The following is a 24,797-nucleotide window of genomic DNA, read 5'->3' as shown; positions in this document are numbered from 1 at the left end:
CCTTGTGCACCATTGGTGGGAATGTAAATTGGTACTACAAAAGCCAAGAAAAGAGTGGAAGCCAAAAGTAGGAATAGAGTACAAAATCAACAAATAGAAAACAGTGACAAATATGGTAGATATTCATCCAAATATATCAATAAACAATATGAATGTCAGTGGTGTAAATGCAGCAATTAAAAAACAGAGATTGTCAGAATGCACCAAAAAATCCTATTCAGCTGTATGTTGTCTAGAAAACTTATTTTAAATATAAAGATTAAAGCTTATATAAATTAAAAGTAAATGGATTGAGAAAGATATACTATGATGACACTAATCAAAAGAAAGCAGGAATAACTATATTAAATTCAAACAGAACAGGTTTAACAAATTTTTAAAAATAGCAATTATACAATGTCTGCTTTCAGACTACAATGGAATTAAACTAGAATTCAGTAACAGAAAGTGGAAAATCCCCCAGATTCATGGAGATTTAAGAACACAATTCTAAACAACACATGGACCCAAGAAAAAAATGGAAGAGAAATTTAAAATATTCTGAACCACGTGAAAAGGAAACACATCTCTTCAAAATGTGGGATGCAGCAAACACAGTGCTTCAAGGGATATTTATAACATTGAAACATAGAAAATTTATAGCATAGAAAAGAAAGATCCGAAATCAATAAATTAAAATTCCATCTTAGAAAATTAGAAAAAGAGAGTAAATTAAACTTAGAATAAGCAGAAGAAAAGAAATACTAAGAGTAGAAATTGATGAAATTGAAAACAGAAAATCGATAGAGAAAATCAACAAAAATAAAAATTGATTCTTTAATAGAAAGATATCCCGTGATCTTGGATTGGAAGAATTAACATTGTTAAAATGGCCATACTACTTAAAGCAATCTACAGATTTATGTAATCCCTATCAAATTACCCAGGACACTTTTCATAAAACTAGAACAAATAACTCCAAAATTTATAGGGAATCTCAAAAGATCCAGAATTGACAAAGCAATACTGAAGAAAGAGAACAAAGCTGGAGGAATAACCCTCCGAGACTTCAGACAATACTACAGAGCTACAGTAATTAAAACAGCATGGTACTGGCACAAAAACAGGCATATGGCTTGATGAAACAGAATAGAGAGCCCAGAAATAAACCTACACACCTATGATCAATTAGTCTTCAACAGAAGAATTGTATAGCTCAAGAGGTAGAGTGCATACTTAGCATCTATGAGGTCCTGTGTTCAATCCCCAGTACTTCCTATAAAAATATAGAAATAAACCTATTTACCTTCCCCCTAAAAACAAAAACAAACAAACAAACAAAACTAAGTAAATAAATCAATCACTTTTCAAAAAATATTTTTAAAAATTAGTCTTTAACAAAGGAGGCAAGAACATATAATAGAGAAAAGACTTTTCAGCAAATGGTATTGGGAAAGCTGGAAGTTAAAACACTCCTTCATACCACACATAGAAATAAATTCAAAATGGCTTAAAGATTTAAACATAAGACAAGATACCACAAATCTCCTAGAAGAGAACATAGGTAAAACATTCTCTGACATAAATCTCAGCAATATTTTCCTTGGGCAGTCTACCAAGGCAATAGAAATAAAAGCGAAAATTTAAAAATGGGACCTAATTAAATTTACAAGCTTTTGCACAGGAAAGGAAACTGTAAACAAAAAGAAAAGACAGCCTATGGACTGGGAGAAAATATTTTCAAATGAGACTGACAAGTGCTTAATTTCCACAATATACAAACAGCTCATACAACTCAATAAGAATAAAATGAACATCTCAATCAAAAAATAGGCAGAAGACCTAAACAGATCTCCATTGAAGACATCCAGATGGTCAATAGGCACATGAAAAGATGCTCAGTATCACTGATTATCAGAGAAATGCAAATCAAAAATACAGAGAGGTTTAACCTCACACCAGTCAGATTGGCCATCAGTAAAAAGCCCACAAATGATAAATGCTAGAGAGGGTGTGGAGAAAATGGAACCTTCCTACACTGTTGCTGAGAAATGTAATTTGGTGCAACCACTGTGGAAAACACTATGGAGATTCCTTAAAAATCTAAAAGTAGACTTACGCTATGATCCAGCAATTCTACTTCTGGGCATATATTCAGAGGAAACTCTAATTTGGAAGGATATATGCACCCCAATATTCATAGCAGCACTATTTGCAATAGCCAAGACATGGAAGCAATCTAAATCTCCATCAATAAATGATTGGATAAAGAAGTTGATCACATATGTATGCACACACAATGGAATGCTACTCAGCCATAAAAAATAATGAAATAATGTCATCTGCAGCAACGTGGCTAGACCTAGAGGTTATCATTCTAAGTCAGACAGAGAAAGACAAGTATCATATGATATCACTTATATGTGGAATCTAAAAAGTTAGCACAAACGAACTTACTTACAAAACAGATTCATAGACATAGAAAACAAACTTACGGTTCCCAAAGGGGAAACCGGAGAAGGAGGGATAAATTGGGAGTTTAGGATTAGCAGATACAAGCTGCCATATAGAAAATAGATAAATACCCGTGTCCTACTGTATAGCTCAAGGAACTATATTCAATAGCTTGTATTAACCTATAATGAAAAAGAATCTGAAAAATTATGTATACATATATGTATAACTGAATCACTATGTTGTACACCATAAACTAACACATTATAAATCAACTATACTTCAATTAAAAAATAGATAACAAACTGATATGCTTCATAAATGAACAAAGAATAGGGTGGGGAAGTGTCAAAAAAGGAGGAGAAAAGGGAAAGAAAGTGGAAGGATGGCTGAGTAGCATCATAGAAGGCTCAAGGTCAAGAATGATTATGAGTTTTAAAGTTCATTTTGTCTTACAGTGAAACTCATTTGTCCTCTCAAAAATTCAGTCATAATGATGATGATCATAAAGTGCCAATATTATGCAAAATAACTTTACATATATTATCTCATCCAGTTCTTTCAGCAACCATGAGTTTGGTAGCACTGTTATCCCCATTTTAAGTATGAAGAGATGGAAACTTGGAGAGAGAATATAATCTGACCAAGAGCACCAAGCTACAAATGGTAGAATTAATCTTCAAGCCCAGCATGTCTGATTCCAGAATATGCTCTTTTAACCACTTCTCCTGCTAATATGCTACCCACCCAAAGGCCATCTGTTCGTGTGTGTGTGTTTGTGTTTGTGGTGCCAGAGGAACAAGACAAAGGCCAGAGGAAGCTGAAAGTCAGAGATTTAGATGACTACAAGTTGAGTGCTCCCTACCCATTTGTAGAAATGCGAGGCTGGGGTTGGCTTTTTGCCAGGAATAGTACAAAGACTATGTTCACTGTATTTTATAGGTCAGGGAGACCTTCGATGATAACTGGTTTGCATTTCTAGTCTTCTCAATTTTCCGTCTTGATAAGGAAGTGCTATTGTCAACAGCTGTGAGGATTTGTTGCAAAGAAATTTCTTAATAACGAGGTACCAGTGTGTGTAAATAATTTATTTCTTGTGTAAATGAAAGCAGATTTGAGTTGTTCCCTATAGCAACACTATTTCTATCTATATGTGTTCTGATTCACTTCCAGAAGTGAGAGAGAAGGGATACAGATAGCATTATGTATTGTACACAACTCCCAGTCTGTCTTTCCTATGCTGCTTCCTATGGCCCAAATTGCATATGTGAACATTATCCATCAGAAGTATCTTGGCACAAAAGCCATTTGGGAATAACTTGATTAGACAGCTGTTTTGTGACTAAAGGAATTCCCTCTCAGAGGTGGAGGAGTGGGGGGTGAACTCCCTCCCTTTCCTGGATTCTTGCAATGACTTTAGCTCCTGGGAGAAACATTAGGGATTTGCCCTGGGTTCCCCCACATTACAATTCTGCAGTGCTAGTCATTTTGGCTTCCAGATGACATTTAATTGCTGCCACATACATGAATACAAACTGTGAAATTGCCCTGATTCTGGAAAAGATGAATGGTGGTAGAGTAAAGGTGATTCTGACTTTCATTGGTTAAGAAGTTGGAACTTGTTGCACACACAGACACACAAATGTGTTTATTCTTCTGACCTTTTTTGCAGCTATTCACAAGTAAGCTCACAGCCAGAGAGGAAGCAGCCCGTTCCCCTAAACCATCACTGCTTCCTTATCCAGACTAAGGCTTGATGGGAGGGGGTTGACTGGCGGCCCCCTGTAGTGAGCTGCCAAGTTCCCCCCAGTTCTGCCAAGCACATCCCCACCTGGGGCTCATTTGTGTTTCAGAGGCAAGAGAGGATTAAAGCAGCCAGTGCTTATCCAGTTCCAAACTGCTCTAACTGCTCAGCAGCCAGCCTTTCCAATGGTGAATCTCTCTTTGCCCTGCCAGCCCTGAACCCAGGAGGAGTCAAGTTGGGCTGTGGGCTGGAACAATCAGTGATCAGTTAGGTCTGTTTTCTCGTGGGTGTATTAAGGAGTTACAATACTCACTCAGTTGATGAAAAGGGATTTTTGGAGGATGCCTCTAAGCCAGTGTTGTCCAAATGTGTTCAGTCTGGGACACCTGAAACAGTCCAGCTGACAAAGGCAGCATTATTGGTGGAAACAATTTCTTCCTTCTTTTCTCCCTCACTCTTCTTCCTTCCCTCCCTCCCTTTCCTCCCTCCCTCCTTCTCTCCTTGTCTCCCTCCCTCCCTCCCTTCCTTCCCTCATTCCTTTTGTTCATTTACTTGATAGCTGTTTGTGGTATAATAGGAAATACATATTTGGTCTTTGTCCTTGGTTCCTGACACAGAGCTCCTAAAACTCTTGGACTTTTTTTGTTAATCCTCACAAGCCCCTTTCAACCAGACCTGAGTTTATTTTAATGTGGTAACTGTTGGACAGCCCCTAGATAACTTCAGGATGGGGGATGGTCTCCAGAAAGACAAGCCTTGATTAGAGGGTTGAAACTTTCAGCTCCACCCCTTGACCTCCTAGGATGGGAGGGTGGCTGGAGATTAAGTTCAATTGCAAGCAGCTAATAGTTTAAGCAATCATGCTTAATCACAGAATCTCCTTAAAAATTCCTGAAAGGCATCTTTACAAGGACACATTATACAACATGGGGAATCTGGCCAATATTTTACAATAACTATAAATGGGGTATAACCTTTAAAAATTGTGAATCACTATATTGTACACCTATAGCTTACATAATATTGTACATCAACTATACTTAACTAAAATAAATAAATTCCTAAAAGTTGGAGTTTGGAGAGCTTCCAGGTTGCTGAACACAGCAAGGTCCTGGGACAGTGGTGTTCCTGGAGAGAGTGTGGGAGCTCTGCCCACCCACCACTCTCCGCATACCTTACCCCATTCACGTCTGTTTGGCTGTTCCTGAGTTGTACCCTTTATAGTAAATCAGTAAATGTAGGTAAAATGTTTTCCTGAGTTCTGTGAGTCATTCTAATAAATTATCAAACCTGAAGAAGGGGTTGAGGGAACCCCTATTTAGTCAGAAGCAGGAGTGGCCTTGAACTTTTGACTGGTATCTGAAGTAGGGACAGTTTTGTGAGACTGAGTCTTTTAATTTGTGGAATCCAAAGCTAACTCTGGTAGATGGTGTCAGAATTGAACTGAATTACTGGACACAGTTGGTGTCAGAAAAATCAGAGCCATTTATCGAACACCTAGTGTGTCTTTAATGCTATTAAAATTGTGAATGAACATATGAATGAAGCCAAAATCCCGCCTCTGTTTGGTTGTTAGCAACACTGAAAATGCTGATAAAGTCCAGAAGTTGTAACTGTTTATGTCTGGGTCAGAGAAGGCTTCACAGTGGAGGTACTGTTTGAAATAAATCAAAGTCTGGCTAGAAGATTTCCATATAGAGAGAAGAACACTTAAACAATAAGAACAGCTTTGGCCAAAGCAAAGAGATTTCTTTGGGGAAATCTTACATGGCTGGATCGTGGGGAGGAGTCATAAGGGAGTTAGTACCTGTGAGATAGATGGGTCCTTGCGACATAGGAGTCTGACATGCCAAACTGACCAGTTTGGACTTTATCCGGGGGTGAGGAGACTAGTTATCAGGTGTGTTGCACATGACACCAGGTATCTTGGCCTTGCATCCTCTCAGCCTGCTTTTTACTCCAGCTATGGTTGCAGCAACTAGCCGTAAATAGCCAGGTGCAAATAGCCAGCACTTTGCCTTGCCTATATCACGCACATTTTTTCCTTTTCTCCAGTGCTTTTTATGAAGTGTCTAGAAGAACCACCCAAGATGTGTGACCTGAAAGTGTGAGGGGGTTAAGAGCCACAGGGGGCAACCTTTGAGCAACAGGAGCCTGATGAGAGTAGGTAAGTGCTCGCTCTGTCCTTTGGCTGGGATGATTTGAGGTATATTCTAAATGGCTCTCAGATGGTGCTAGCAGAATCGAGCATCAGTTGACCACACTGATGAACCACTTTGGCTAACTTTCATTTTCTGTTTTGTTCTTCCTAGTGCCACGTTCTTGTTCCTGAGGATCATATTCCAATTTGTATTTATGCATATAAGTGGCTGTCTCATGCTTTGCTTTCTGGAGGTAGTGCTGGTCGGTGGGGGCTCAGGGTAAGTAGGAGGCTACTGCAATAGTCCAGACAAGGGTAATGAGACTTGATCAGCTTGGAAGTGGAGGGAATGGTGGTGTTAGATATTAGAGTTGTTTGGAGTCAATGCTGAAGGTAACCAATGAGTGATTCTGGAAGAGGAGTGAAGGTGAGGCTGTTTTTAATTGCTGAGAGCGGACAGTACATTTTCTCATACCTCACAGACCTATATAAGTGGCCTATCTTGTGCCCAAATAGAGAAGAACCAGATAGTTCTTGTTCTTGAGCCCACAACCTCCTGGGACAAAGGTCGACAGACAACTTGAACAGGTCAGGCTTTGTGAAGGAGAGGGCGGAGGGTTGAATGAACGTCTTCATGTGTGACTTCTATTTAGATATGCCAAGAGTTGTCTCCTGAACCCCTATATCTATTATCATGATCCTTTGAAATCTGGAAAGCAACCACTCTTCTGGGATTAATCTTGACCATTCAGAGTGGTCCTGTTCTCCTCTTCCCCATACAACCATCTCAGGGCTTTTGCCCATGTGGCTCCCTCCACCTGGGATGCCTCTCTACCTGTTGAAATCCTATTTACCTTTTAATATTTGGCTCAACTGCTGCCTCTTCCAGAAAAGAACATGAATTTTTCCCCCACCTGCAGTCCCAGAGTTAGAGAGCTTACCACACTGTGCTCGGTGTTAGAATTGGCTGCTGACCCATGTCTTCCCCACTAGGCTTTGAATCTGACAGCACAGGCAGTCTGGTGTAGCTCAGTCTCCTTGTATCTCTTAGAGAAGGTTGGCACATAGTGGGTGTTCAGGAGAGTACATTGAACTGAATTGAAAAATAGAGCCTTAATTTGGCCAATTTTGCTTTTTGATAGTAAAGAGCAGAGACTTGCAGAAACAAGTTAATGAATCTTCAGTGGAGTACAGTCATTTGTAAGTGAGACTGTCACTCAAGGGGAAAGATGGAAATACTGCCTCTAGAACCTCATCTTACAGGGCTGTTGACTTACAGCTAGGACCAAGGTGCTAAAACCTTTCTCTTGTATTTAAAGGACTGATTTTAAGGATTTGGGGGTTTTGTTTGTTTGCTTATTTTGCATCACTAGTCTGATCAGAAAGCTTCTTCCTCTCCTGCCTCCTGCCACTGCAGAAAGCCCCACCTCCTTTACTGGAGTAAGCAGTCTGGTTTCTGGAGCTCTGCTGAGACACTGGGGCTTTATTCTGCTGTAAAGTTCACTAATAGCAATAGTCAGCATTTACTCAGCAGGGGCTCTTTGTCAGGCACTGTGCTAAGTTCTTTGCATGCACTTCCTCACCAGGAAAGTGTTGCCATACCCGTTTTAAAAGGTAAGAACACCAACACCTGGTGAGTGAAGTCCTTTGTCTAGACTTAAAAGTCTGAGCTGTGTGTGGTCTAAGCTTGAGCTCGTGACTACTGAGTTTGCACGTTAAATCTGGGCCAGAGCACAGAGATTTTTTCCTCCTATAAACATTACCTCACTCCACAGAAACCAGCTCCAGGACCCAAGTGGGAATCTTCTCTGGAGGAAACAATCCCACACCATAGCCTCGGGCTCTTCAGATTCAAATACGTGAGGTTCTTTCTGCTTTTTCTTTTTTTTTTTTTTTTCATCCTATCATTTATCAACAAAAATTTTAACTTAATTTCTTTCTATTCGAACTATGGATTCAGAAAAGACAACAAAATATTTTGTCCTTAAAAATAGTCCTCGAAGAGACAAATAAATATAATGACTATTCTTAATTATGGAGGAACATGATATTCTATTTTAAACTAACAATGTGTCCTCCCACAGGTCACAATGGAAGAATTCCATCTGTGTGGCATGCGGCTTATTACGTAGTAAAGGATGACATCTAAGGATGCACTAAATTCTGCCCTCCCACTTCCCTACTTTGAGAAGAAAGAAACTGAATGATTGGAAGGACTGTGCCATGCTTTCCTTTTGCAGTCCCACCTAGCAAACAAACAACCCTTGTTTCTTCTAGGCCAGTTTATTAAACATTTTTCACTTAAAAAAATAGACTTAAGCAAAGAACAAGGCTAAAGCATAGTTCATGGGAGAAAAAAAGTCTTCAAGTAAAGGGAAGTCATGACCACTTAGTGTAAAATATTGTTTACAGAATCATAAAATAGAAAGATGCTTATATGCTCTGGTGTTTTAAAACTAATTATTGTATTTTAAGTGGCACACACATAAATGTATGACTTTTCCCATGGATGTGGTGGTGATTGCATTTACAAAGCAGAACTCTTTTTTAATAAGCGTGTAGTTTAGACTAGTTTCTCTAACAGACAGTGCTATGAACACACTGTTGTTTCTGCCTAGAATGCTCCCCTCTCCTCTCCACGTTCTGAAACTCTAATCAAAATGTATTTTTGAAGCTAAAGTAGCCCCTTGCTTTGCAAGGTGTTCTGTGACTCAGCCAAATTTGATCACACCCATCTATGTCTTCCTTTTGCCCAGCATGAATCTCAGTCTTCATCACTAAGCCTTGCAAACATGTTTTCATGTTATTTACTTATACAGGGTTTGTCAAATACCATTTGTGTTCAACTTTCATGATTTTTGACATGTCAGCCTTTCATTTGTACTATTACTTTCTCATTGCTTTAAATTTCTTTAAAATAGTCATCTTTAAAATTTGCAAGGAAGCTTAAAATTACTTCTATAGGTGATACACCAAAGAGATGGTCAGATGATAGTTTTTGGTTCCAGAAGAACCCCGTTCCCTGTCAAAAGCTGGCAGCGTGAGACTTGTTCTTTATTTGAGACTAGTCAGAGATAGAAAGGTGTGAGACAGACTGGCATGAAACTGAGACTATCTCCTAAGTGTAATCCAAAGAACAGACGTGAACTGGACAAGGAGGGATTTTTCACTGTGTGTTGATACCACGTTATGCTATGTCTGTGAGTCACCTGAAATTCCCTCTCATTTCACAGAGCAGGGTTCCTAGTGTCTCTCACTTTGGGAAACACTGTCCACTGGGCTGGGAGCTTCCCAGGAGGGAAGTGACTAGATTTTACTCAGTTCTGTATTTCTCTATACCTGGTACATAATAGAATAAACATATCTAGGTAGAATAAATATCAAAATCACCATACTATATGAACTCACTGACTGAAATACCCTGTTTTGAGGGGTCATGAATGTAGCCATCAGCAATGCCTGAAGAGAGTTTGAAGTTGTTTGACCCTTACTTTTCCTGCATGGTAAAACTCAAGACATATGCAATAATAGTTGCCCTATATTAAGCACTTACTATGTGCACACAAAAAAATGATTTAACTTTTTAAAACTATCCTGAGAGGTAGATATTCTTATCACAGACTATAAGTTAAGGAGACTAGGGCTCAAAAAAGTTAAATAAGTTCTTCAAGGACACACAGTCATAAGTAACAAAATTAAAAGTTAAAGCTGGTTTATCTCACTCTGAAGCCCTGACCACTCCTTCAAACTTCCTCTTAACAATTCTTGGTGAAAGGAGTGCCCTTCAGAATCTAGAGAGCTGGTTTACAGATTCGGTTGTGGACATCTTTGGCGGGTCATTATTCTGCCTGTTTTCTGCCCTAAAGATATGTGTTTAAGTAACTTTTTGGTTTTACTTTGAAACATCTCTCTGTATCCTGAACAACTTTCCCTCTCCTAGGCTCCAAGTCATTATTGCCTCTGCCTAGGACACTCCTCCCATATAGCCATGTCAAAGCCATACACGGCATCAGCCAAGATTCAGCTTGAACCCTACCTATTTTAAAAAGCCATTAAAAAGACAAAATGATATTATTTTGAGTCTATTCTCCCATAGCATGCCACTTGCCCCACCACATGGAACATATCACAGGCTGCCTATTCAGGTGTTTGACTATGGTAGGCATTGTGTATGTGTGTTAAATGGAATGCAACCGAAGCCATGGAGGTTTTTCTAGGGCAGAGATTGGTTGAACCTAGTTATGTGACCCATTCCTGACCACTGGGAACTATAGGGATGACTGCTTAGGCAGAATAACACAGAATGTGGTATTGCTTTGTGGACTAGCATTGCTTGCTGCATGTAGAAACTTTTACAGCAATTTAATTAAATTATTGTATGCTTGTTGAATCTAATAATAATAATGACAAATAATTGGAATTGACATTTTGGAATATCTTTTTAAAAATTTCATTTATCTAGTAATTGACTTCTATTGTATTTTACAAACCTAATGGTTCATGATGGATTGGAAAAAATGAACTGGCTCTTTTTTATTGAAGTATAATCAATTTACAATGTTGTGTTAGTTTCTGGTGTAGGGCATAGTGATTAAGTTTCATATATATATTTATATATATTTCTTTTCAAATATCTTTTCATTATAGGTTATTACAAGATATCAAATATAGTTCCCTGTGTTATACAGTAGGACCTTGTTGTCTATCTATTTTATGTATAGCAGCTTGTATCTCCTAATCCCAAACTCCCAATTTGTCTCACCTTTCTCCTCTCCCCTACCTAGGGAACCATAAATTTGTTTTCTGTGTCTGAGTCTGTTTCTGTTTTGTAAATAAGTTCATTTGTGCCAGTTTTTTTAGATTCCACATGTAAGTGATATCATATGATATTTTCTTTCTCTGTCTGACTTACTTCACTTAGTATGATAATCCCTAGGTCCATCCATGTTGCTGCAAATGACATTGTTTTATTATTTTTCATGGCTGAGTACATTCCAATGTAAACACACACACACACACACACACACACACACACACACACACATATATGCATGCCACAAATTCTTTATCCAGTCATCTGTGGATGGACATTTAGGTTGCTTCCATGCTTGGGCTATTGTAAATAGTGCTGCTGTGAACATTGAGGTGCATGTATATTTTGAACTGGAGTACTCAATCCGGATATATGCCCAGGAGTGGGGTTGCTGGGTCATAGGATAAGTCTGCTTTTAGCTTTTTAAGGAATATCCACAGTGTTTTCCATAATGGTTGCACCAAATTTACATTTTCACCAAAATTGTAGGAGGGTTCCCTTTTCTCCACACCCTCTCCAGCATTTATCATTTGTGGGCTTTTTACTGAAGGCCATTCTGACTGGTGTGAGGTGATACTTCATTGTAGTTTTGATTTGCATTTCTCTAATAATTAGTGATGTTGAGAATCTTTTCATGTGCCTCTTGGCCATCTGGATGTCTTCACTGGAGAAATGTCTGTTTAGGTCTTCTGCATATTTTTTTTACTAGGTTGTTTGTTTTATTGTTACTGAAATATTCTGGAAATTAGGCCCTTGGCAGCCTTATCATTTGCAAATATTTTCTCCCAGTCTGTAGGTTGTCTTTATGTTTTGTTTATCATTTCCTTTGCTATGCAAAAGTTTATAAGTTTAATTAGGTCCCATTTGCTTATTTTTTACTTTTTTTCTATTGCCTTGGTATATTTCCCTAGGGGAACATTGCTATGATTTATGTCAGAGAATGTTTTGCCTGTGTTCTCTTCTAGGAGATTTGTGTTGTCTTATGTTTAAGTCTTTAAGTCATTTTGAGTTTCTTTTTTGTGTGTGGTTTGAGCAAATGAAAAGTGAACTGTTCTTCCCCTTAGATAGTCTGAGAAACTTAGGAGCTTCTGGGAAAGATTTTCTCCCTTAGAGGGAGAAATCCTTCTTCTTTGTGGATGCTAGGAACTACTGCATTCATCCAAGTGACCAAGTGAGAAATTCACACTGTTGTGCTGGGACTTCAGAGTATAAAGATGGGGTGCTAACATTTATTGGTAACAATATTAGCTACCATTTGATGAGTACTTACTGTATACCCAGCACTTTTTCAAATGATTTGTGCAAATTTCTTTATTCAATCCTCATAACCCTCAAGTGCTATTACTACCTGCCATGGACTGTTTTTGTCCCCTCCCTTCAAAATTCACATGTGGGAACCTAATCTCCATGTGGTGGTGTTTGGAGATAGGGTTTGGGGAGATGATTAGTTCATAAGGGCAGAACTGCCCTTAAGGAGATTAGTGCCCTCATAAAAGCGACCTCAGAGAGCTTTCCCACCCCTTCTACCTTGTGAAGACACAGTGAAAAGACAGCCATCTATGAACCAAGAAGCAGGCCCTCACCAGATACTGAATCTACTGGTGCTTCGATCTTATGCTTCCCAGCCTCCAGAATCATGAGAAATAAATGTCTGTTGCTTATAAACCACTCAACCTATGGCATTTTGTTATAGCAGAAAGAACATTATCTCATTTTATAGAAGGTAAGTTTGAGGCTAAAGGGTTGAGCGGTTAAATGGCAGGGCTGCCTTTCTAATCCAAACAGTTTCATTCCACAACCTGAGCTCTTGGCCAAACCAATGATATGGTTGAGCCACTGATGATCAACACTGGAACCAAAAACCCCTGGACTTCCTGCTGTGTGAGGAATTAAACCCTCTTATATGAGCTGCTTTGGATTGGATTTTTATTACCTGCAGCCAACAGCAAAGGAGCCACCCATTAGAAAAGGAATATTTCACTGAAATGTGTATTTGCATGCACTTTGGGGAAATAGCTTGTTAAATGATAGGCAGTATCCATTCCTAGTGAGCATTTGAGGCCCAAGTAAGTGTCAGCATTCAGGCCTTTAAAGTAGGATTGATTTGTTGGTGAAGACTCATAACCTTATCTTAACCAGTTCATGATTTTATTTGAACTATAAATTTTATGTCTATAAGGTGAATGAAATTACTCTCTAAAATATGTAACCAGAGCAAATGCAGAACAGGCTGATAAGTGCTCTGACATGTACACAAATATGATTAAAATATCTGTCCCTTTGGTGCCTCCCACCAAATCCCCACTGCTGCTGTCTTCTGCACTCACTGGCATCTTTACATTGTATTTCTTCCAAAAACCAGGCTGACTTCACCCACTAGACTGCAAAGATCTTGTTACTTATGTGTTCAGAGGCTTCTGAAGTTTACAGAGTAAATTGCCCTGTCCCTACTTGTTCTTCTTTTAAGGAAACTCAAGTGGTCCTCTGTAACTCTCTCCTGAGGTGAATGACTCTTAACTGACAGCTTCAGCCTTTGCTGGCAGCTGGAAGGTTTCTGCTGAAGGTCACGATCTAAGAGCAAATGATGAGTTGCTGTGTTGAGTTTAGACTTTCTGGTTTGGATCATAAAAAATGGGATCCGAGTGGGAGGTTTTAGCTGCTTCTCTCCCCAGCCCCCTCCCCCCAAACATCTTTCTGAATTTATTTTTATCTTTGCCAAGAAAATGATCTAGTTTTTTCAAGAATCAGATTTTACAAGCTCCTAACATTAGTGCTAAATTATTTATCACTGTAAATGACATTTCTTAAAAGTTATGCTTGTGGTTATTTAAACCCAGTGATTAGATTGAATGAGGAAAACAAGTGTCAGGCTTTGGGTGGGGATTGTCCTCTGCATATATTTCTCTCCACTCAGAAATAAAGATGGAAATAGTAATACTGACTTTGTCAATGCTTAGATAGGAAGCATTTTTTTTTATTCAAAATGTACCATGAATCAAAGATAACTTGGCTCAGTTCAATGTAACCAAGCCTGAAGAATGTTTTGATGTTTCAATCTTAACTGCTTAAGAATGATAAAATGATGGCATCAATGGATTTAGACTCCCTAGTAGGCATAAGCAGAAATTAAGTCAAAGAGGTAAAATCCCTCATTTCCCCTTAGCCGTGGGGGTGGGGAGAAGTTGGCTCAATACCTTGGACCGGAGGGTATATGTGTGCATGTGCAGGGGGTGATTGCTGGAAAAGGTGTGAGTTCTGAACACAGTCTTGAGCTACTGAAGTTAGTATAATTTCCTTTAATTAATTCAACAAATATATTTTTTAGTTCGTAATGCATTAAAGTCACCATGTCTAGTGCCAGGGACACATCAGTAATTAAAGCAGTCTCTTACTCATGGAACTTAAATTCTCTCTCATTTGGAAACACATCCTGAGACAGACTCAAGCTTTCTTCTCTGGATTTTCATGGAAAGTACATAATGGGGACCTGAGGATCTAACCTATAGTCTAGAAGGAATCACTTCTACTTTATTCACTGTGAGTCATCCATCCCAAAACAATCGATCAATCAATCAATCAATCAATCAATCAATCAATCAATCAGTAAGCCCCAAGTAAAAGTCTTCAACCCTGGAGCCAGGATGATGGTGGTGGAATGGTATGTCTAGGAGAATGGTGCAAATTCCTTTTTAATTCCATGTACTTTCTCCCTCTTTTAAGAATCTAATAAGCTTGTTCTCCATGTCTGTGAGTCTGTTTGTGTTCTGTAGATAAGGTCATTTGTGCCCTTTTTTATTAGATTCCACATATAAGTGATATCATATGGCATTTTTGTTTCTCTGACTTACTTCACTTCAAAAGAAGATCTAAGTGAACAAACATACAGAGAACAAGATAGAGAACAAACTTATGCTTACCAGGGAATAAAGGGGGTGGGAAGGGGTAAATTGGGGATATGAAAATTGTCCCTCTTGGAGAGTGATGGAAATGTTAGCTGTCTTGATTGTGGTAGTAGTTTCATAGGTATGTACATCTATTGAAATTTCTCAAACTGCACATCTGAAATATGTGCACTTTACTTTTCAGGAAACATACCACAATAAAGGTGTTAAATTTTTTTTTAAAGTAAAAAAAAAAAAATCTGATGGTAGGGAGAGCTTAATTTAACGACGGGCTTGACAGTCGTGGAACAGGCCTTCTATGAAGCACTGCAACTGGCGCAGAAGCCATCCACCTCACACCTGCAATGGGAGTGGCAATTGTGTACTCTTTAAGGATTTCCAGGTGAAAAGCTGCTTCAGTGAAGATCCAGCTTATATTAGACAGGTCTTTCTCTTTTGTCAAATCTCAGTGAGTTTATTGCACACATTATTGGTTAGTACCCACATTGCGGGAAGCTCTATTCTGGTTGCTGGGTGTATGGTACTGGGCCAGAAAAACATGATCATGAGTTCTACACTTAACCAAGGAAAGATAGACTTCAACAAGTTAACTTAAAATGTATTATTTAATCCCAGCAATGCCATTTTCTATGATGGTCAGGGTGCTGAGTGTGTGGGTAATAGAGCAACCTGACTTGTCCTGAGGGTCAGGAAAGGCCTCTTATTTGGCTGGGAATTTGAAAGTGGACAAGGAATTAGCAAGAAAAAGGGAAGGAGAGTTTTAGGCAGAAGTAAGAGAATGAGAAAAGAGTGACTGATGTGTCTCTGAGGAATGCAATAAGAGAAAGACACATTTGTTTAGAGCCTGGAAGGTAAAGAGGAGAGTGCTTACCAGATGAAGAAGGAGACACTCAGGGCTTACATTATGCTGGACGTCAAAAGCCAAGGTGAGGAGTTCAGAGAGTCTGCTAACAGCAATGAGAGGCATTTTAAGCTGGCCACGAGAAAGGTTAGACTAGTATTCTAATATAAAGGTCATTGCAGCTGCCATGTGGAGACAGATTGGAGGGGAGCAGACATGAAGTACATGGCCAGGCAGAGAAACAGTTCCAGAAGGAATGATGACGACTGGGACTCAGGTGTTGTGGCATGAATGTAAATTGTAAACACCATTTCTTGCAAAGCATCTTTAAGATACTTTTGTCAGGCACCTAAAAGCACCCCCTCAAACCTTTCTGCCCTTTCAGAGGCAGCAATATGATGATTCTCTGCTTGTTCATTTTATACAGGGGTGCCATGTCAGTTGCATTCATGTAGTGCAGAATAGCTACATATATACCTTATGGCTCCCTCTGTGTAATCAAGATGAGTGATACAGCTAATGTTCATTTTATGGGACTTGGGCACAGGAGTATTATTTCAAGTGACCAGAGAGATTTGCAGCTATTGCATATTTGTGTTTAGGGCTGTTTGGCCATAGCTCTGATTTATCAGACGTTGAGCCCTTGATCAGGATGAACGTCCAATAGAGGCATTGTTCCTGTGAGGAAATGATTCACTTATGAAAGTCTGATTTATGGGTGACTTCCCAGGAATACCCACTGATTCATTTATTCATTCAGCCAATAGTGCCTGATCAGGAACTATGTTCTTACAGCCAACTATATGCTTGCTACAGGGGGAACAAAGATACCTTCAGGAAGGAGTTTGTAGCCCAAGAGGGCTAGGCTCATCTTCTAACAGGAAAAACCCAGACCTAGACTCTATCTCCCCAGATCCCTTGATGATCACTGCTGTCATATTTTCTCATATCACCCCTTTCTCAAGTTAGCTGGTCATTTATTCTGTCCAAACAGACATCATCCATAGTCACAGTTCCCTAGAGATACAACCCAAGGGGCCACAAAGAAAATGCAGAGAAAACCAGTTTGTTCAAGAGTTGCTGCCTAAGATCTTTCTAGACCCTGGGTTACACTGTTTAGTATTTATTTTCCACAAGTAATTCAGTATCTCAGAAAGATTCCAAAGCAAAGCCTTTTTAAACAGTCTTTTTCCATAATAAAATTCTCAAGAGTCGAAGGCACTGCCTTTCATTAATAAAAGATGATATTTATTAATTCCCTGATGTAATGAAAAATGCAATGTTTGGAGACAGGAACATGTGTGCAGATTATTTATCACTGAACTAGCTTCTGAAGTTGGCTTTCCACATCTGAACCATATAAATACAAGCTCAGGACACCTCCTGTTAGTGACCTGGCCATTTTGCCATCCCCTCTCCTGAGATACCAGGATAAATACTTAGCTTCTTTAAAAGGAAACACTTTGCAGGAAAAAAAAAAAAAAAATCTCTTCCAAGAAATCATTTGTAAAAGCTGCTGCCTTTGAGGGGCCTGCAAATGGTTCTGTAATGAAGCAATGGCTTAAGGTTTCTTCTTCCTCTTGCTGAGCTATTTCCTCTTGTTTATTCTTTTCTGATTTTTAAAAATGTGCTTATATTTCAGAGCCCAGAGCAACAGACTCTTAAAAATCCATTATATCTACAAGGAAACCAGCTCTGTGGTTTTGTGAAGGAGCAAGCAGAAGGAACTGTGAGCTGGGGTCTCAGCTGGGTCCAGAGAGATGTTCTCCAGAGGTTTCACGTGTAGAGCCCATCTGTCTTCTAGTTCTTGACGTCTCTGAGTTTTCCCTTGACAAAGCCAGCAGCTCTGTGCATCAGAAATGACATTAATGCCCTGCAACCTTGTTTATCCCCACGTGTATGTATGTGAGTGTACATGTGAGAAAAACAGAGAGAGAGATAGAGAGAAACAGATATCCAGGTAAAAATACTAACTGGTAAAAATAATATTAGTAGTAATAACCACAGTAGTAACTATAATGTACTGAGCACTTGCTATGTGCCAGACACTGAGCTAAAGAGCTGACATTCATTATCTGCTTTAATCATCACAATTCCAGAAGATATATTGTATTAGTCAGATTAGGACAGGTTATACTGAAATAATAAATAAACCCTGAAATCTCAGTGGCTTGATAAAGGTAAAATTTATTCTTAAATCTTAGCATAATCTGTGCTAGTTTCCTTGGTCATTATACTCCCAACAGTGTTTCAGTGATCCGGTCTGTTCCCATCTTGCCAATCTCTATAAGTTCTTGGATCTTCTGTCTGTGTAGTTGGAGACAAAGTGTGGAGAACTCACATCTCCCCTTATCAGAATTGGCATGTTTTAACTCCCCTCACAAACTGTTGGAAAGTCACATGGCTCAGACTAACTGCCAAGGAGCCTGGGAAATGGAGGGAAGCACGTGACTGCAATATGATGACTACTGTCTTGGCCATGTAAATACCACCATTAACACCTTTTTACAGATGGAGAACGAGCAACTTTGAGAGGTTAGTGGCTGGAAGTAATGAGAGGAAGCGGCCAAGGCTGGACCCAGATGGTGTGACTCTATTCTTAACCACAGGGCTGAGGTATGCTTTTTGTATTCTTCAGGATAATTGGATTCATTCACTCATTCATTCATTCATCCCATAAACATTTGACAAGCGTCTATTATGCACTAAGGACTGTGCTGGGCTCTGAGGATAGATACCACAGTGAACAACTTAGATGCAGTTCGAGAGTAAAGGAGTTTCAGATGGTCTTGGGGCTGAAGCTCACCTGTTTTTCATTCAACAAACATTTCTCGAGTATTTATTGCATACATGACACAGAACTGAGGAGATCATAATAAAATCAAATGTACATTCTGATGATCTGTCAAGGTAAATAGAATAGAAAAATTCTGAACACTGTATAGAAATATCATGCTTGATCATTAGTTGGAACTGACCAATTACTGTGGGAACCAACAGTAGAGAGAAGGCTAGAAATGTTTTCCATCGTACAGATGGAGCTTAAACAGGGCAATGGAGTGGGTAAGATGTCTAACAGATAGTGAGACAGCAATGGGATGAAGAATGGAAAGATTTGCGTGAGCGAAACCTGTAGACAAGAAAGTAATGTCAGTTCAGACAGACATAGCAAGGCCCACATGTGGAAGGGAAATGTATGCATAGGGAAAGGGTGATGGGGTTCAGGCTAAAGAACTAAACATCAGGTGATGTGAAGAAAGGAATTTAGCAGAGTGGTCAGAACTCCAGGCTGACATGAGATAAGTTGCAGATACTGGCTTAGCTGGTTTCTTATTTTGTGGCTCTTTGAGAAGTCCTTTAACATCTCTGAGTTTCCATTTTCTAATATTTTTTCCATTTCTTTTTTTTTTAACACTTTAATTGATTTATAATCATTTTACAATGTTGTGCCAAATTCCACTGTAGAGCACAATTTTTTAGTTATACATGAACATATATATATACATTGTCACATTTTTTTCTCTGTGAGCTACCATAAGATCTTGTATATATTTCCCTGTGCTATACAGTATAATCTTGTTTATCTATTCTATAATTTTGTAATCCCAGTCTATCCCTTCCCACCCCCCGCTCCTAATATTTTTAAATAGGGATGAATTTTGACCTGTCTCATTGGATTTCTGCAAGTATTAAAGTAAATAATGCTTCTAAGGTATCTGTCACATAGAAATCTTATTTTGTGCCAGGACTAGTGACTTAGACAAAAAGCAAAAGTGGATTGGTTTATAAGGTGGGTTATATTCATTTTCCAAACTAGTATGCTACATCCAGAATCTCCTCTTCCTCCAAAGGCAGTTCCCAGTGATCTCACATTTGTATTGGGTGAATCACAGAATGTGCACTTTCATTAGGGCGGGCAGTTTAAGTGGTTGGCTAGTCTGGTACGTTCCAGAGTCCTACCTTTCAGGCTTCTCTTTCCTAAGACTGATTAAAAGATATCACTGGTACATTCTTGCTTTTCATGGCTCAAATGTAGCATTGATCTCTACAGGATGGCTGGGGCAGGGATACTATCCTGCAGAGAGTGTTAAAGAGAGCAGAGCAGACGTGGCTCTTTAGAAAACGTTCCTTAACTCCAGGGATATTCTTAAATTCTTTTGAGTTAAATACTTCACTAGTTTTTTTTCCAATTAGGAAGAGCTTCTTACCTGTAAGCAGACAATCAAACTTTTTATTAGTTATTGTAGAAAGCTTTCATGTTTTTAACTAGAGAAAAAATTAGTATTTTTTTCTTTCCTTGGAATTGTGATGGCCATCAGATTCCGGGTCTTGAGGGTAAATTGCCCCGTCATTTGGCAAGGATAATACTCATTATTGCTAATGAACTTGCAGGGAAACACACTCTTTCTCAAACTAACAGATCTAAATTGCCTCATTCTACCCTGGAATTTGAGCCAGTATTGAGTTTTAGCCATTCAACAGAGCAGGGAGAAGCTAACATTTCAGAAAATTATTTTAAGCACTTTATGACATTAGCTTCATTTCAGGGTGAGGTGTCGAGATAATTTAAGTCCCTTTTGTGACCTAAAGCCTCTGCTTTCTGGCTCATTTTCTATTCAATACTAGTGGCTTCTGGTTTAAAAATAGTTTATATTTATACTACTAATTTCAAGATTTGATAAGGAAGTTCATTATTGATTAAGACCAAGTGACAAAGGGAGAGTGTCCTTCCTATCTCCTGCCTTAACATTCCCAAGCATGTTCAGGAGCCTGGGTAGCTCAGCATCTCTCAACTCAATTCTGTCTCTAGTAAAGACACAGATTCTGGCTTTGAAACCATCTCAGCAGAATTTGGGACACACTTGATGTGGTGCCTCACTCACAGATGAGCACATGGTTGATACTTCATGAACATTTACTAAGGGAGTGAATGTCCACATGACATATTTAGACAAGTGGGAGAAAAGGGATAGTTCTCAGTTCAATAGAGGCCCCATTGTTTTACCAATACATATTTGTGGTGGTTCCATCTTTAATCAGGATGTTTTTTGTAACTATTACAGATGAATATAAATTTTTATTTGTGGATATAACAAATTAGGAAATTACTTATATTAGAATACGTGTGTGTGTGTGTGTGTGTATAGATATCTTCATAAAAATAAATGAACCTCTAAACATATATAATAATGATGAAACCATGGGTAATCATCACTTAAATCCATTATACCTATATCCTGTCTTCACTGATCAAGGTCATTTTAATTGTCACTACCCAAAATTGCATGTCCTCCCAAGATGTTTGCATGAGTTGTTTCAGGACCTTGGAGTCAGTGGTATCCAGTTTGAGCTGAGCTGGTTAAGACTGGATAGGACCACTGACTTTCCAACTGAGTATGTGCAAGTGTCTACTGGGTGACATTTTGATGTCAGAGGGCTGAAAACTCCACCCTCAGATCATGCTGAGCATCTCCTTTTTTTTAAACATGTGCCCCATGAAGAAACCTGTAGTTTATTTACAACTGTGCAAAACAGCAATTACCTCATCTTTTTTTTATTTGCAGTCACCTTTCTCCACACTCCCCTTCTCGCAAACCACTCTGCCTCTTTATCCCATAAATACCCAGAGTCCCTTGACTTTAGGGAGGTAAATTTGAGACTTGTTCTCCCATTTCCTCACTTGGCTGCCTTGTGAATAAACCCTTTCTTTGCTGCAAACCTAGGCATGTAAGCATTTTGGCTTGCTGCTCATCAGATAAATGAACCTGGTTCAGTGACAATGACAGCATATCAGTTATCTGTTGGTATAGATAAGAATATGTGTAACAAGCAATCTTGAAACACAGTGGCTTAAAACAACCACTTATTATTGTTCATGAGTTTGTGGGTCATATGAACAGTTCTGCTGATCTTGGATAACCTTCCTCATGAGTCTGAGGTCAACTGTGTCTTCTTTAGGTGGCTGATCTAAGGTGACCTTAGTTGGGATGACTGGGACGGCTCAGTCCTCTTTAAAATGTCTCTGATTCTTCCAGCAGGCTAGCTCAGGCATGCTTTCACTGTGGGTGTAAAGGTTCAATAGCAAGCAAGAGGAAACATGCAAGAACTCTTGAGGCATAGGTTTGGAATGGCACAATGTCACTTCCCCTGCATTCTATTGGTAAGTTACAAGGTCATCTAAGTTTTAAGGAATGGAGAGTAAGCTCTGTCTCTTTTTTGAAGCCGTGTGTAATTACTTCAATAAATCTACCACAGAGAAGAGCATTAGTAAGAATTACAAAGCATAAGCTGGGAATAAAATAACAATCAGAAATAAATTTTCTTTAATACTTAATTAGAATTTTCCATCAGAACTGAGAATTAAGTATTCAGAGAAATAAATGGGGGAAACCCCATGAACAGCTGGGGAGGCTAGAACCTTGGATATAAGTTAGGGAAGCTAAGTTTCTACTATAGGCTTTATATGAAATGACCACAACAAACTGAGGGGATGAAAATTCCACACTAGCCACCTAAGGATGTAACTTCTCTAAAGACCTGTTCTTTCCAAGCATAGCCCCACTGTCTGTCTGTTTATGGTACAAGAAAGAGATTCTGACTTACTCTCTCACCCTTATAAACCCTACCCTTAAACAAATATTAAGTGGGTCAAAAATAAAAAGAGAGAAGTTACATACTTTTCTCTCTTTTCTATCTACAATTCTCTTTCCATTTTGATCTCTGTTTAAATGGAGGGACAATGGGGGAAACATTAAAATACCATTAATGGAAGAAATTTCATCTTTGTTTCTTAGTAAACCTCTGTAATAATCTAGCCTTGGTGCAAGTTGTTTCTGTTGTGGAAGAAAGTTAAGCAATTTTGGTAGATTTTTGAAGCTCAAAATTAGACAACACATATTTGGCTTTAGATCTGCGTATAATTTACCATGTGGCACTGAATCAATCAACCTAAATAGTCAGTCAGTCCTTCTGGGTCATCTATTATGTTCATCTCTAATATAAGGAAAAGTAAGAGCCAGGATCTCTATTGCTGATGAGCTTTAATTCTGGTCAAATTCACTTTTTAAATTTGCTGAACTTGGGATTCCTCAATTAAGACCAGACAGAAGTAACTGCTTCCAGCCCAGATAATTTACAGAGCTGATAATGAAAAGAAATGGAACAATAAATGCAATGAGGTTTTGGATAAATGCCTTTAAGATATTATCTGTTATTGGGATTGCAAGAGGATAGTTGTTTCGTCTGGGACACCATGCCTGAAGGAGAACTTTCAAGTGACATGTTCTTATTTTAATGAGCCCACTTTAGGCTGGATATGTGTTGTGATAAGTGTAATTGAAAGGTAAAAACAGCTCCTTTGCTGTATTTCCATTTAGAATGTGACAGATGAGAGGTCAGTTGTTCACTCTGTGATGACGGTACTCTTCATTTAACAGATGGTGCTTCTGTTAGGGAGGCTTTCTCTTCAGACATTGAAGGGCTTCTCTTGTAGTCTCTGTCATCCTGCTTCCCGATACTGCTGCTGTTCCAAGATGGGGACGTTCCACTCAATATCAAGGAGAAGCCAGGCTCCTTTCACAGCACTGGGCTGTACAACTGGCCCCTTGAGCTAAGCACAATCCGTCTACTTGTTTGTCTGTATTGAGTTCTTTGGAACGTATGTAACACTGCTTTAAAGATTGAAGGGGAGAAGGACTGAGAAGCCTACAATCTGACAGGATTGATAAGCCTGTCACCCAGAGGCAATTAAGGAAAAAGATAGTACATGGGTGGTTCATTAGCTTCCAGAGGGCATTGTTTGTGCATCTGTTTTGCATTTAACCTAGTTTTACTTGTAGTAGCTGTACCAGTATCTATTTCTATCAACAATGAGGGGGAAGAACTATACCATATGACATATTATATCACTCTTGATAAAAATCCTTAAGGGGGATTTCTTTCTCAGGTCATGACAGAGTTTTGAGCACTGAACTCAGAACTGTTTTCAGGCATTGGTTAAACAGATAGGTAAGATTATGATTTCAGATAGAAAAGAGACAGATGAGGTGAGCACTATGTCCTAGCCTTTTGCCTGGAGGAATTTTCCAGACTGCACGGCAGGGAGGAGAACCCCAAGTAGAACAGGGTGGTCATGCTGAGTTGAGGAGGTAAAGACTGAATTTTGGAGAGGCTTAGGCAACTGAAATTTGTAGGCCAGTGAGCCATAGAGGAGGGAGGTACACAATAGAAAGAGCTCAAGAAACCTGCATAGGGTTCTCTTGAGTCTTTGGTGAGTAGTCATGAGACTGGGCAAAGAACAGCTATCAGGAAGCGCTAAACCATACAATTTCCAGAATTCACATAGGGCTGGGAGATGTTTGAATTCCCATGAGTCAGAGTGATGAGTCTTTTTTGAATACCAAAGCCATTCTATAGAGTCCTTTGAAGTGTCACATCTTTGTCCTAGGGCCAAACCAGTCCTAGGGTAAAGGCCATTCTAGATCTTCCCCCCAAAATCCATAAAACAAGCCACTAAAATATCAAACGGGAAATGCTAGAACAAAAAGCAACACTCTATAAAGGAGGATAACATAATCCACACATTCAACAATGTGACATTCACAATACTTAGTATGCAATTAGAAATTATTGGAAATGCAAAAATCAGGATACATGAGAAAAAAGGTAAATCAATAGAAGCAAACTCAGAAATGACAGAGATGCTAGGATCAGCAAACAAGAAAGAAGACCAGAAGAAAACGCCCCACGAAAATGATTTCTGGATCCCACTACTGCACCCTTCTCTGCTTGTAATGAGACTATGCATTCTGAGACTGCTCCATGCTAATGACTAAGCATGGCAGAGGACTTAAGCCCATTCTTGTGGAATATGGGGTTCCCCTTGTGGAAGACTTTGGATTGAGAATTTCCTTATCAGCCTTAGT

At 39.0% G+C, this 24,797-nt stretch overlaps 2 long non-coding RNA genes across 2 annotated transcripts; one reads left to right on the top strand and one right to left on the bottom strand.

Moving 5' to 3' along the window:
- Positions 1-1,439: 1,439 nt before the first annotated feature.
- Positions 1,440-20,383, bottom strand: LOC116665725. Its single transcript, XR_004322378.1, has 3 exons — positions 20,373-20,383; positions 7,101-7,103; positions 1,440-1,566 (listed from the first exon to the last, which is right to left on the bottom strand). It is a non-coding gene; the product is annotated as an uncharacterized LOC116665725 (long non-coding RNA).
- LOC116665726 lies at positions 6,099-8,750 on the top strand. The gene is made up of 3 exons (XR_004322379.1): positions 6,099-6,344; positions 6,490-6,597; positions 8,402-8,750. It is a non-coding gene; the product is annotated as an uncharacterized LOC116665726 (long non-coding RNA).
- Positions 20,384-24,797: the final 4,414 nt, after the last annotated feature.

This window comes from Camelus ferus, chromosome 9, assembly GCF_009834535.1.
Source record: "Camelus ferus isolate YT-003-E chromosome 9, BCGSAC_Cfer_1.0, whole genome shotgun sequence".
In the NCBI taxonomy this organism is placed as follows: Eukaryota; Metazoa; Chordata; class Mammalia; order Artiodactyla; family Camelidae; genus Camelus; species Camelus ferus.
This window is presented reverse-complemented; position numbering and strand designations above follow the sequence as displayed.